Source organism: Aythya marila (assembly GCF_965140915.1).
Source record: "Aythya marila genome assembly, chromosome: 28".
NCBI lineage: Eukaryota > Metazoa > Chordata > Aves > Anseriformes > Anatidae > Aythya > Aythya marila.
The window spans coordinates 419,872-432,255 of record NC_139069.1 but is presented as its reverse complement, the minus strand read 5'-3'; the positions used below and the strand labels follow the sequence as shown (position 1 = coordinate 432,255).

Below are 12,384 nucleotides of genomic sequence, written 5' to 3'. Positions count from 1 at the left end.
CAGATTCACGCACTATCACCACAACAACCACCACGAGCATACCGCCTCGCATCATCATGTCTAGCACCATCACCACCACTAACACCTCAGTCAACATCACAGTCACCACCGCCACCAGCAGCACTAGCAGGAGCACGATCATGTCTGGCACAGTAGTAGGTGGCGGTGTCTTCGGCCTTGAGGCTGTTCATCTGCAGGGTGAGCGTGCTGTACCAGTAGCTCCTGGAGATGGTGAAGCGTCCCTGCACCGCCGACGCGTAGTATGTGGGACTACCACTGCTGTAAATACCCGCGACTACTTCGAGCCCTTTCCCGGGTGCCTGTCGCACCCAAAACATTTCGTTGCTGCTGAAGGTGAAGCCGGAGCCCTTGCAGACCAGGGTCAGGGACCCCCCGGGACTCACACGGCCCCCTCCGGACTCATCCAAGGTCTCGGCCGCCCGCAGCCCTGTGGAGGAAGGACAGAGAGCGGTGGGCTCAGCCTGGGGGGTCCCTGACCCTGGTCTGCAAGGGCTCCGGCTTCACCTTCAGCAGCTGGGGCATGAGATGGGTGCGACAGGCGCCTGGGAAGGGGCTTGAAAGAGTCGCGGGTATTTACAATGATGGTAGTGACACATTGTACGCGCCGGCGGTGGAGGGACGCTTCACCATGTCCAGGAACAACGGGCAGAGCACGCTCACCCTGCAGATGAACAGCCTCAAGGCCGAAGACACCGCCACCTACTACTGCACCAAAGACTGTTGTGGTGGTTGGGGTCTCGATGGTGCTGGTGGTGATGCTGGTAATGTTGGAGGTGTTGCCGGTGGTGCTCTTTACGAGGATGGTGTTGGAGATCTTGGTGTTGGTGCTCTTCATGATGATGACCATGGTGGCATTGGTGCTGGTAATGGTGGTGTCGATATTGATGGTGAGGAGAAGAGCTGTGGGTGGAGAACCTGCTGGTGGCTGGGATGAGTTGTCTCGGGGCCTTTCACTGCGCCGTGCACTAGGCCAGCACCAGCAGCACCATCATCAATCCCATTAGCACCAGCACCACAACCACTACTATAACATTTCGCGCAGTAGTAGGTGGCGGTGTCTTCGGCCTTGAGGCTGTTCATCTGCAGGGTGAGCGTGCTGTACCAGTAGCTCCTGGAGATGGTGAAGCGTCCCTCCACCGCCGGCGCGTACCATGTGTAACTACCACTGGTGCTAATACTCGCGACCAACTCAAGCCCCTTCCCGGGTGTCTCTCGCACCCATCTCATGTAGTAGCTGCTGAAGTCAAAGCCGGAGGCCTTGCAGACCAGGGTCAGGGACCCCCCAGGCTTCACCAGGCCCCCTCCGGACTCATCCAAGGTCGCGGCCGCCCGCAGCCCTGTGGAGGAAGGACAGAGAGCGGTGGGCTCAGCCGCACGGCACGGGCCCCCGCACGGCCGTGGGGAGCCGGGGCCGCCGGCAGCCTCCACGGGACCAGGTCCTACCTGGGACGGCGGCCAGGAGGAGGAGGAGGGCGAAGGCGTGAGGCCGAGGACTCATGGTGGGGAAGGGAAGGGGTGCTGGGTGCTGTGGGGACGCTGGGGATGGGCATATTTGAAGGTGCTGGGAGGGGTCGTTCATCACATATCCTCCTTGGCGTATTTCATTGCATTCCACACCATGCAATAATTAATTGCATGCACTCAATTATTTCATGGTTGATTCTTGACTGGAACTCATCATGTTTCTTTCCTGAAGACAAGGAACTCAACAAACTTGATTTTTTTTTGTATTTTCCACCATGTTCTAATTAATTGTGCCTGTGGAATCATTAAATTTAGATCTTTGACAAGCATTTGTTTCATTTCTTCATTATTTCATTTAATTCTCTACCACGCACTAATTCATGGGGATCTTTTATTTATTTTATCGTGATCCCTGATCACTTACGACATGGAAATATTTAATTGGATGGATTATTTAATATTAATGCTGAGTAATTTAATTGCAATCTCTATAAAAAGGACACAGAAAACAGAAAACAGCCACGTTTTGGCTGCTCCAGCTGCTGAGGTTTCAGGCCGCACCAAAATAACTCGTTTTTCTGCCCAGAAATAGCCCCCGCACAAACATCTGGCTGGCTGCACTTGGCTGGGCAGCGCTGCAGGGCTCAGCAAAAACTTCTCAAATTGGGGGTTTTTATATAAAAAGTGGAATGAGATTCCCACATTTTGGATTCAGCTGGCCCCAAACTGTTAAAAATATGCGTGTATTCTGGGAAAAAAAAAGGGAAAAGGAGGAAAAAAATCCGTGTGATAGGTGCATCAATGGACAGGATAATAATCAACACTGCAATTTCATTAAAAATGGTGTTAAAAAGTGGGAAATGTGTATTATTTGCGTTGAAAAATATCCATTTAGGGCAAAGAACCCCCATCGTGTGTCCAGAATGCCCCTGAAAATGAGCCAGGTGCAAATGTTTGGGGCAAAGAGGGTATATAGAGGCAAACATCTCTGTATTTGGGGCAAAAATACCCATGAAGGGGCAAAAGCATTGCCCATATGGAGGGTAAGAGTATGGATAAGAGGCAACGCGTCCTTCTATTTGGGGCAAGAGTAGCCAGAAATGGGAAAATACTTTATTTTTTGGAACAAAATGCTGTGATAGTGTGGGTAAAACAGAGCTCGCTGCAGTGCATGGGTAGTCCCAAACATCTCCAGATTCAACCTTCAGCAGCTACCTCATGGCATGGGTGCGACAGGCGCCCGGGAAGGGGCTCGAGTACGTCGCGAGTATTGGCAGCAGTGGTAGTGGCACAGACTACGCGTCGGCGGTGAAGGGACGCTTCACCATCTCCAGGAACAACGGGCAGAGCACGCTCACCCTGCAGATGAACAGTCTCAAGGCCGAAGACACCGCCACCTACTACTGCGCGAAAAGTTATGGTGCTGGTTGGAGTGGTGGTAGTGCTGGTGGTGTTGATGGCTGACAGTATTAACATCACCAGCACCAGCACCAAGATCACCAGGAGCACCAGCAGCAGCAATATCGTCACCACCAATACGATAACCATCAGTACTTTTCACGCAGTAGTAGGTGGCGGTGTCTTCGGCCTTGACGTCATTCATCAGTAGGAACAACAGGCTCTGCCCGTTGTCCCTGGAGATGGTGAAGCGTCCCCTCACTGCCGACGCGTAGAATGTGCTACTACCACCACTGTTAATACTCGCGACGTACTCAAGCGCCTTCCCGGGTGCCTGTCGCATCCATCCCATGCCGTAGCTGCTAAAGGTGAAGCCGGAGCCCTTGCAGACCAGGGTCAGGGACCCCCCAGGCTTCACCAGGCCCCCTCCGGACTCATCCAACGTCGCGGCCGCCCGCAGCCCTGTGGAGGAAGGACAGAGAGCGGTGGGCTCAGCCGCACGGCACGGGCCCCCGCACGGCCGTGGGGAGCCGGGGCCGCCGGCAGCCTCCGCGGGACCAGGTCCTACCTGGGACGGCGGCCAGGAGGAGGAGGAGGGCGAAGGCGTGAGGCCGAGGACTCATGGTGGGGAAGGGAAGGGGTGCTGTGGGGATGCTGATTATTTGAAGGCGCTCAAGAGGGCATTAATTGCGTTTTCTACCTTGGGTTATTTCATTGCATTGAGTTAATTCGTAATAAGTCAAAGGAGCTCTCTGCTCTCTGTCCTTCCTCCACAGGGCTGCGGGCGGCCGAGACCTTGGATGAGTCCGGAGGGGGCCGTGTGAGTCCCGGGGGGTCCCTGACCCTGGTCTGCAAGGGCTCCGGCTTCACCTTCAGCAGCTACAACATGTACTGGCTGCGACAGGCACCAGGGAAGGGGCTCGAGTGGGTCGCAACTATTAACAGCGATGGTAGTAAAACATACTACCCGTCGGAGGTGAAGGGACGCTTCACCATCTCCAAGAACAACGGGCAGAGCACGCTCACCCTGCAGATGAACAGCCTCAAGGCCGAAGACACCGCCACCTACTACTGCGCGAAACGTGCTGGTAGTGGTGGTTGTAGTTATGCTGCTGAGATTGATGGTGCTGCTGCTGCTGCTGGCATTGTTCATGGCTCAGGGAATACACCCGATACAACTAGTCCCAGCTACCCGCAGCTCTTCTCACCATGAATATGGACAGCACGAGCACCAACGCCACCATGATCATCATCATGAAGAGCACCAATACTGTCAACACCACCACCAGCACCATCAAGAGCCTGACCACCACGATAGTCTTTGGCGCAGTAGTAGGTGGCGGTGTCTTCGGCCTTGAGGCTGTTCATCTGCAGGGTGAGCGTGCTCTGCCCGTCGTTCCTGGAGATGGTGAAGCGTCCCTTCACCGCCGACGCGTAGTATGTGCTACTACCAGTACTGCTAATTTCTGCGACCCACTCGAGCCCCTTCCCAGGTGCCTATCGCACCCAGAACATGCTGTAGTCGCCGAAGGTGAAGCCGGAGCCCTTGCAGACCAGGGTCAGGGACCCCCCGGGACTCACACGGCCCCCTCCGGACTCATCCAAGGTCTCGACCACCCGCAGCCCTGGGGAGGAAGGACAGAGAGCAGTGGGCTCAGCCGCACGGTACAAACCCTATTGCAGCCCACGTCTGTCCTGGGTCCAAAATCCTTGTCTGGGACCTTTCCAGACCTGTTGGATCTCCTGCAAGACCTCCAGTCTCACCTCCAGCAACTACGGCATGCTCTGGGTGCGACAGGCACCCGGGAAGGGGCTCGAAGCAGTCGCGGGTATTAGTACCAGTGGTAGTAGCACAGTTTACGCGCCGGCGGTGAAGGGACGCTTCACCATCTCCAGGAACAACGGGCAGAGCACGCTCACCCTGCAGATGAACAGCCTCAAGGCCGAAGACACCGCCACCTACTACTGCGCGAGAGGTTATGCTGGTAGTGCTTGGAGTGGTGATAGTGCTGGTGTGTTGATGGCTGACGATATTAGCGTCACCAGGACCATCATAAACATCACAAACACCATCACCAACACCATCAGCATGACCAGTACCACAACCAGTGTAACCAGCAGTTCCAGCATCAACAGCACCATCAATCCAACCAGGAGCACCAGCACCATAACTATCAGCAGCTCTCGCGCAGTAGTAGGTGGCGGTGTCTTCGGCCTTGAGGCTGTTCATCTGCAGGGTGACCGTGCTCTGCCCGTTGTTCCTGGAGATGGTGAAGCGTCCCTTCACCGCCGGCGCGTAGCCTGTGTAACTACCACCAGTGTTAATAGTCGCGACCCACTCAAGCGCCTTCCCGGGTGCTTGTCGCACCCAATACATGTCGTTGCTGCTGAAGGTGTATCCGGAGCCCTCGCAGACCAGGGTCAAGTATCCTCCAGGCTGAGCCCACCGCTCTCTGTCCTTCCTCCACAGGGCTGCGGGCGGCTGCCTCATTGTACGAGTCTGGAGGGGGCCGTGTGAGTCCCGGGGGGTCCCTGACCCTGGTCTGCAAGGCCTCCGGCTTCACCTTCAGCAGCTACAACATGGAGTGGGTGCGACAGGCACCTGGGAAGGGGCTCGAATACGTCGCAGCTATTACCAGTACTGGTAGTAGCACATTCTACGCGCCGGCGGTGAAGGGACGCTTCACCATCTCCAGGAACAACGGGCAGAGCACGCTCACCCTGCAGATGAACAGCCTCAAGGCCGAAGACACCGCCACCTACTACTGCGCGAGAGAAGCTGGTACTGCTTGGAGTGGTAGTAGTGCTGGTAGTACTTGTGGTGTTAATGGCTGACAATATTAGCCTCACGAGGACCATCATAAACATCACAAAGACCATCACCAACACCATCAGCATGACCAGTACCACAACCAGTGTCACCAGCAGCTCCAGCATCAACAGCACCATCAATCCTACCAGGAGCACCACCACCATAACCACTAGGAGCTCTCGCGCAGTAGTAGGTGGCGGTGTCTTCGGCCTTGAGGCTGTTCATCTGCAGGGTGAGCGTGCTCTGCCCGTCGTTCCTGGAGATGGTGAAGCGTCCCTCCACCGCCGACGCGTAGTCTGTGTAACTACCACTGCTGTAAATACCCGCGACTACTTCGAGCCCCTTCCCGGGTGCCTGTCGGATCCATCCCATTTGGTAGCTGCTGAAGGTGTATCCGGAGCCCTTGCAGACCAGGGTCAGGGACCCCCCGGGACTCACACGGCCCCCTCCGGACTCATCCAAGGTCTCGGCCGCCCGCAGCCCTGTGGAGGAAGGACAGAGAGCGGTGGGCTCAGCCTGGGGGGTCCCTGACCCTGGTCTGCAAGGGCTCCGGATACACCTTCAGCAGCTACAACATGCAGTGGGTGCGACAGGCACCCGGGAAGGGGCTCGAGTGGGTCGCGGGTATTAGCAGTGGTGGTAGTGGCACATACTACGCGCCGGCGGTGAAGGGACGCTTCACCATCTCCAGGAACAACGGGCAGAGCTGGTGGTGCTGATGGAGTTTTTTCTTGTGGCCAGGAGAATTTGTGCCCAGGCCCTTTCCCTGTGCCATGCATGAAGGCAGCAGCACCATCAGCCTCATTAACATAACGATCTATATCAGCGTGAGCAACACCTTCATCGTCATCAACATCATCATCACTTAGTAGTTTAGTGGGTAGTAGTGGTTATAGGAGGATGGTTGGAGTAGGTGACCTTGTAGTTTCTTTCCAAAATTCTAGTTTTTATGAGTCCGTGGTTCTTTGATCATTATCAACCCCGTCAACATCATCGACACGATGATAATTATCAGTGCCATTAACATCACCAACACCAACATCACCAACAGCATCACCCCCACCAGTGGCATCACCACAACCCCAACTACTACCAGCAGCGTTCACACAGGCAGGGTGTCCAGCAGAGTCAAATTCATCGTGGGTATTTACAGCAGTAGTAGCGATAATGGCTGCACCAGCACCCGCAGCATCAATCCAATAACCCCAATTATAACTACTACTATCAACTTTCGCGCAGTAGTAGGTGGCGGTGTCTTCGGCCTTGAGGTTGTTCATCTGCAGGGTGAGCGTGCTCTGCCCGTCGTTCTTGGAGATGGTGAAGCGTCCCTTCACCGCCGACGCGTACCATGGGCTACTACCATCACTCCAAATACCCGCGACTGCTTCGAGCCCCTTCCCGGGTGCCTGTCGCACCCATCCCATGTGGTGGCTGCTGAAGGTGAAGCCGGAGGCCTTGCAGACCAGGGTCAGGGACCCCCCGGGGCAAGGTTGGGCCATCAAGCAGGAAATTTGGGCTTAGTTCAGTACTTTGGGGTCAATGGAATGAGTTGGGTTCAGCAAATGATTTGGGGTGGAATGCCAGGGATTTGGGTTATCAAGATGAGCGATGTGACCAGCACCATCACCACCAAAACCACCATCAACACCACAATCAATACCAGCACCGTCAACATCACCACCACCATTGTCAATGTCACCACCATCAATGTAACCAGCACCAGTACCACCAGCAATATCACTACCAGGAGCTGTAGTATAACTACTAGCAGTTTTCGCGCAGTAGTAGGTGGCGGTGTCTTCGGCCTTGAGGCTGTTCATCTGCAGGGTGAGCGTGCTCTGCCCGTTGTTCCTGGAGATGGTGAAGCGTCCCTTCACCGCCGACGCGTACCATGTGCTACTACCACCGCTGTTAATACTCGCGACGAACTCGGGCGCCTTCCCGGGTGCCTGTCGGATCCATCCCATGGAGTAGCTGCTGAAGGTGTATCCGGAGCCCTTGCAGACCAGGGTCAGGGACCCCCCGGGACTCACGAGGCCCCCTCCGGACTCATCCAACGTCGTGGTTGCCCACAGCCTTGTGGTTGACCTGGCGGAGCAGCGTCATCGTCCAACCATCGAAGGGTGAACATAAAAAGGCCCAGGTGTAGCCAAATTTTGGCATATTCAACCCATTCTACAATGGGTGCTGCAAGAAAGAACCCTAAAAGGCCAAAAGATGCATCTATTTTGTCAAAAAAGGTGTCCAAAGCAAAGATATCTCCATATTTGCCCCCAAACTCAACATACGGACCCAAACTCGCTGATATTTGGGTGAAAAAGTGGCCATCAAGGCAACGAGGGGAGCCTGGCTTTGGGCTTGGTGCAAGATGTCGGGCTTGGAGTAGGGAGTTTGGGTTCGTTTAAGGGAATTTGGGCTCAGAGAAAGGAATTTGGGCTCAGAAAATGGAATTTGGGCTCGGAGGATGGAATTTGGGCTCAGAGAAGGGAATTTGGGCTTAAAGAATTTGCCAAAGATGGGAATCCTTTTGCCCCTTTGTCCATTTGGACCCCAAATACAGACATTTTTCTGCCTTTTTTGAGCATTCAAACTCCAAAAATAAAAGTATTTTCCCATTTCTGACCATCTTTCCTCCAAATACAGGCTCTCATTACCTCAGTAGGGGCATTTTTTGCCCTTTCGTGACTATTTTTGCCCCAAATGTGCTCGTATTTGGTTCTATATGCCTTCTTTGCCCCAAAACATGAGTATTTGCCTCATTCTGGGGGGCATTGTGGCCCCATGGTGAGGATTCTTTGCCTTTTCTTGACATTTTTGATGCAAATAATACACAATTCCTGCTTTTTAACACTAATATTCATCAAAATGGGACTTTGATTATTATTCTTGCCATTTAGACACCTATCAGATGGATTTTTTTTCCTCCTTTTCCCAATTTTTTCCAAAATACGAATTAATTTTTAACATTTTGGGGCCGGCTGAGTCCAAAATGCGGGAATGTCATCCCACTTCTGGGCTGGAAACCCCCAATTTGAGAAGTTTTTGCTGAGCCCTTCAGCCCGGCCTCGGGTGCCCACCCAAGCGCAGCCAGCCAGGTGTCTGCGCGGGGGCTATTTCTGGGCAGAAAACGAGTTATTTTGGTACTGCCTGAAACCTCAGCAGCTGGAGCAGCCCCGAAACGTGGCTGTTTTCTGTTTTCTGGACCCATTTTTTGCCTCCACACCTGGGGCCGGGGGCGGGAAGGCGCCGTGGGCACAAAAGCTCCGTGCCGGGAAGGTTGTAGGGGAGGAGGCTGCATGGCAGAGATTGCAATTAATTAATTACATGCCCATAAGTGATAATTGCATGTGAGAGATTGCAATTAATTAATTACAAATCCATAATTGATAATTGCACTGGAGAGAATGCAATTAAATCACTCAGTGCCCATAAGTGATAATTGCATGGGAGGGATTGCAATTAATTCAATGTCCATAAGTGATAATTGCATGGGAGAGATTGCAATTAATTAATTACACATCCACAAATGATAATTGCATGGGAGAGATTGCAATTGAGTAATTCAAGGTCCATAAATGATAATTATATGGGAGAAATCACAATTAAATAATTCATTCTCAATAAGTGGTGATTACATGGTGAAAACTTCAATTAAATAATTTATTAAAGGATAATCAAATAACCAATTAAATAATTAAATAATTAAATAACCGTTCAATTAAATAAATAATTGTATAAATAGATAGACAGATAAATAAATAAATAAATAAATAAATAAATAAATAAATAAATAAATAAATAAAGGGGTGATTAAATAAATAAATAATTGGACGATCGAGCGATTAAATGATTGAATTATTAAATAAATAAATAAATAAATGGTTGAATAATTAAGTGATGAGCAGACCCCAGAGACTGCAATTAAATAATTCCAAGTCCCTGAGCAATGATTACATGGAAAAAAAATAATAATTAAATAATTTGTTCCCAATAATTGTTGATTACATAAAAGGGATTAAATTAAATGATTTATTGCCAATAAGTGTTAATTACATTAAAGAGACTGCAATTGAATAATTTATTCCCAATAATTGTTGTTTATATATAAGAGTCTTCAATTAAATAATTGATTATCCATAAGTGATGAGTGCATGAGGGAAACTGTAATTAAATAATTGATTATCCATAATTGATGAGCAGGCTGCAGAGATTGCAATTAAACAATTAAAGGTCCTTAAGCGATGATTGCATGGAAGAGGTTGCAATTAAATAATTAATTCCACGCAGGTGATGAGCTCATGACTGCAATTAAAACTCTCCCTGCACACCACCAATTAGCTCTGCACAGACTGCAATTAAAAAACCCAAAATCTGAGACTTTGCAGTTTGACGTGTGCACAGCATGAGGGCGCTGATGAGGCTGCAATTAATTAACTCATCAGGCAGAGGGTGCAACGAAGTAATGCACTCAAGAGATGAGCATGCGGAAATGATTCCAATTAATTAATTAATCCAGTGCACAAAGGTAATGAGAAGATGGTGGGGAGTGGAGAGGGATGACCCCACGCACAAAAATGATGAGTTTGCGTCAAATATGGCAAGGAAATAATTTGATGAGCCCAATTAGCAAACACACGGTGAAGATTACAATGACATAACGAGGAAAGTCATGAGTTTGTGTCAAAGACTGCAATTAAATAGTTCTGAGCACTCAATTAGTGATTGTATAGCTGAAATCACAATGAAATTGCTGGAATTACAAGGAAATAAGTCAATGAAGAAACACAAGAGTTCATCAATGATTACAATGCAATAATTATCCCAATTAATGAGTCCATTGTAGTTAATGCAATGAATTAGCGAGGAAACACGATAAATTCATGTCAACGACTGCAATTAAAGAATTAAACACACCCAATTAATTAGGACGTGGTAGGGAATGCAATGAAAGAAGTAAACGAGGAAACACGATGAGTTTATGTTGAAGATTGCAACGAAATAATTAAGTGGGCTCAATTAGAGTCATGATGGAGATTAGAATTAAATTAATCAACGAGGAAACACGATAAATTCATGTCAAAGATTGCAATTAAAGAATTAAACACACCCAATTAATTAGGATATGGTAGGGAATGGGGTGAAATAACGAGGGAATATGATGAGTCCTTGTCAAGGCCAGCAATTAAACAACTCAGCGCGCCCAATTAACGCATGGCAGAGAGCGCAATGAAACGAATCAACGCGCTCAACTGCCGGGCGCCAATCAAGGATGGCAATTAAACATCCCGATGCACGCCGCTAACGAGCGTGGCGCGAAACCCGGTCCTGGCCCCTCCCCACGAAACCGACCCCCCCCCGCCTTGGAGCCCGCTCCCCATGCAAATCCCCACTCCGGGCGCCTTCAAATACGCCCGTCAACAGCGTCCCAACAGCACCCAGCACCCCTTCCCTTCCCCACCATGAGTCCTCGGCCTCACGCCTTCGCCCTCCTCCTCCTCCTGGCCGCCGTCCCAGGTAGGACCTGGTCCCGCGGAGGCTGCCGGCGGCCCCGGCTCCCCACGGCCGTGCGGGGACCCGTGCCGTGCGGCTGAGCCCACCGCTCTCTGTCCTTCCTCCACAGGGCTGCGGGCGGCCGAGACCTTGGATGAGTCCGGAGGGGGCCTGGTGAAGCCTGGGGGGTCCCTGACCCTGGTCTGCAAGGCCTCCGGCTTCACCTTCAGCAGCTACGGCATGGGATGGATGCGACAGGCACCCGGGAAGGGGCTCGAGTACGTCGCAGCTATTAACAGCGGTGGTAGTAGCACATGGTACGTGTCGGCGGTGAAGGGACGCTTCACCATCTCCAGGAACAACGGGCAGAGCACGGTCACCCTGCAGATGAACAGCCTCAAGGCCGAAGACACCGCCACCTACTACTGCGCGAAAGCTGCTCACGGTGGCTCAGAGCCCGTGCACGGCTGTCACAAAACCCAACGCGGCGAGAGCCGCCCAAGCGTGCCCAGAACCTTGCACCGTGCCCAAGTCTCATCAACCGTGCCCAAATTTCCTTCACGGTCTTGGTTTGAGGTCGAATTTTCTTGCGGCGCGTTCAGATGTACTGAACCGTGCCCAAATTACCTCATCAGCACTCAACTTTACTGAACCATGCCCAAGTTTCCTCAACAGAACCAAAAATTACTGAACCATGCCCAAGTTTCCTCAATATCACCCCAAATTTACTGAACCGTGCCCAAGTTTCCTCAACAGCACCCAAAATTACTGAATCAAGCCCAAGTTTCCTCAACAGCACCCAAAATGTACTGATCTGTGTCCAGGTTTCCTCAGTATCACCCCAAAATTACTGAACCGTGCCCAAATTTCTTCAACAGCACCCAAAATTACTGAACTGTGCCCGAATTTTCTCAACAGAACCCATAATTTACTGAACCGTGCCCGAGTTTCCTCAATATCACCCCAAATTTACTGAACCGTGCCCAAATTTCTTCAACAGCACCCAAAATTACTGAACCGTGCCCAAATTTTCTCAACAGAACCCATAATTTACTGAACTGTGCCCGAGTTTCCTCAACAGCACCCAAAATTACTGAACTGTGCCCAAATTTCTTCAACAGCACCCAAAATTACTGAACTGTGCCCGAGTTTCCTCAGCAGAACCCAAAATTTACTGAACCATGGCCAGGTTTCCTCAG

General features: G+C 51.2%; 2 gene segments (V, D, J or C); one reads left to right on the top strand and one right to left on the bottom strand.

Moving 5' to 3' along the window:
• Positions 1-837: 837 nt before the first annotated feature.
• Positions 838-1,541, bottom strand: LOC309888338 (Ig heavy chain V region 6.96-like). The segment is given in 2 exons: positions 1,465-1,541; positions 838-1,358 (listed from the first exon to the last, which is right to left on the bottom strand).
• Positions 1,542-11,080: 9,539 nt separating this feature from the next.
• LOC309888169 (immunoglobulin heavy variable 3-23-like) lies at positions 11,081-11,836 on the top strand. The segment is given in 2 exons: positions 11,081-11,209; positions 11,316-11,836.
• The last annotated feature ends 548 nt before the right edge of the window (positions 11,837-12,384 follow it).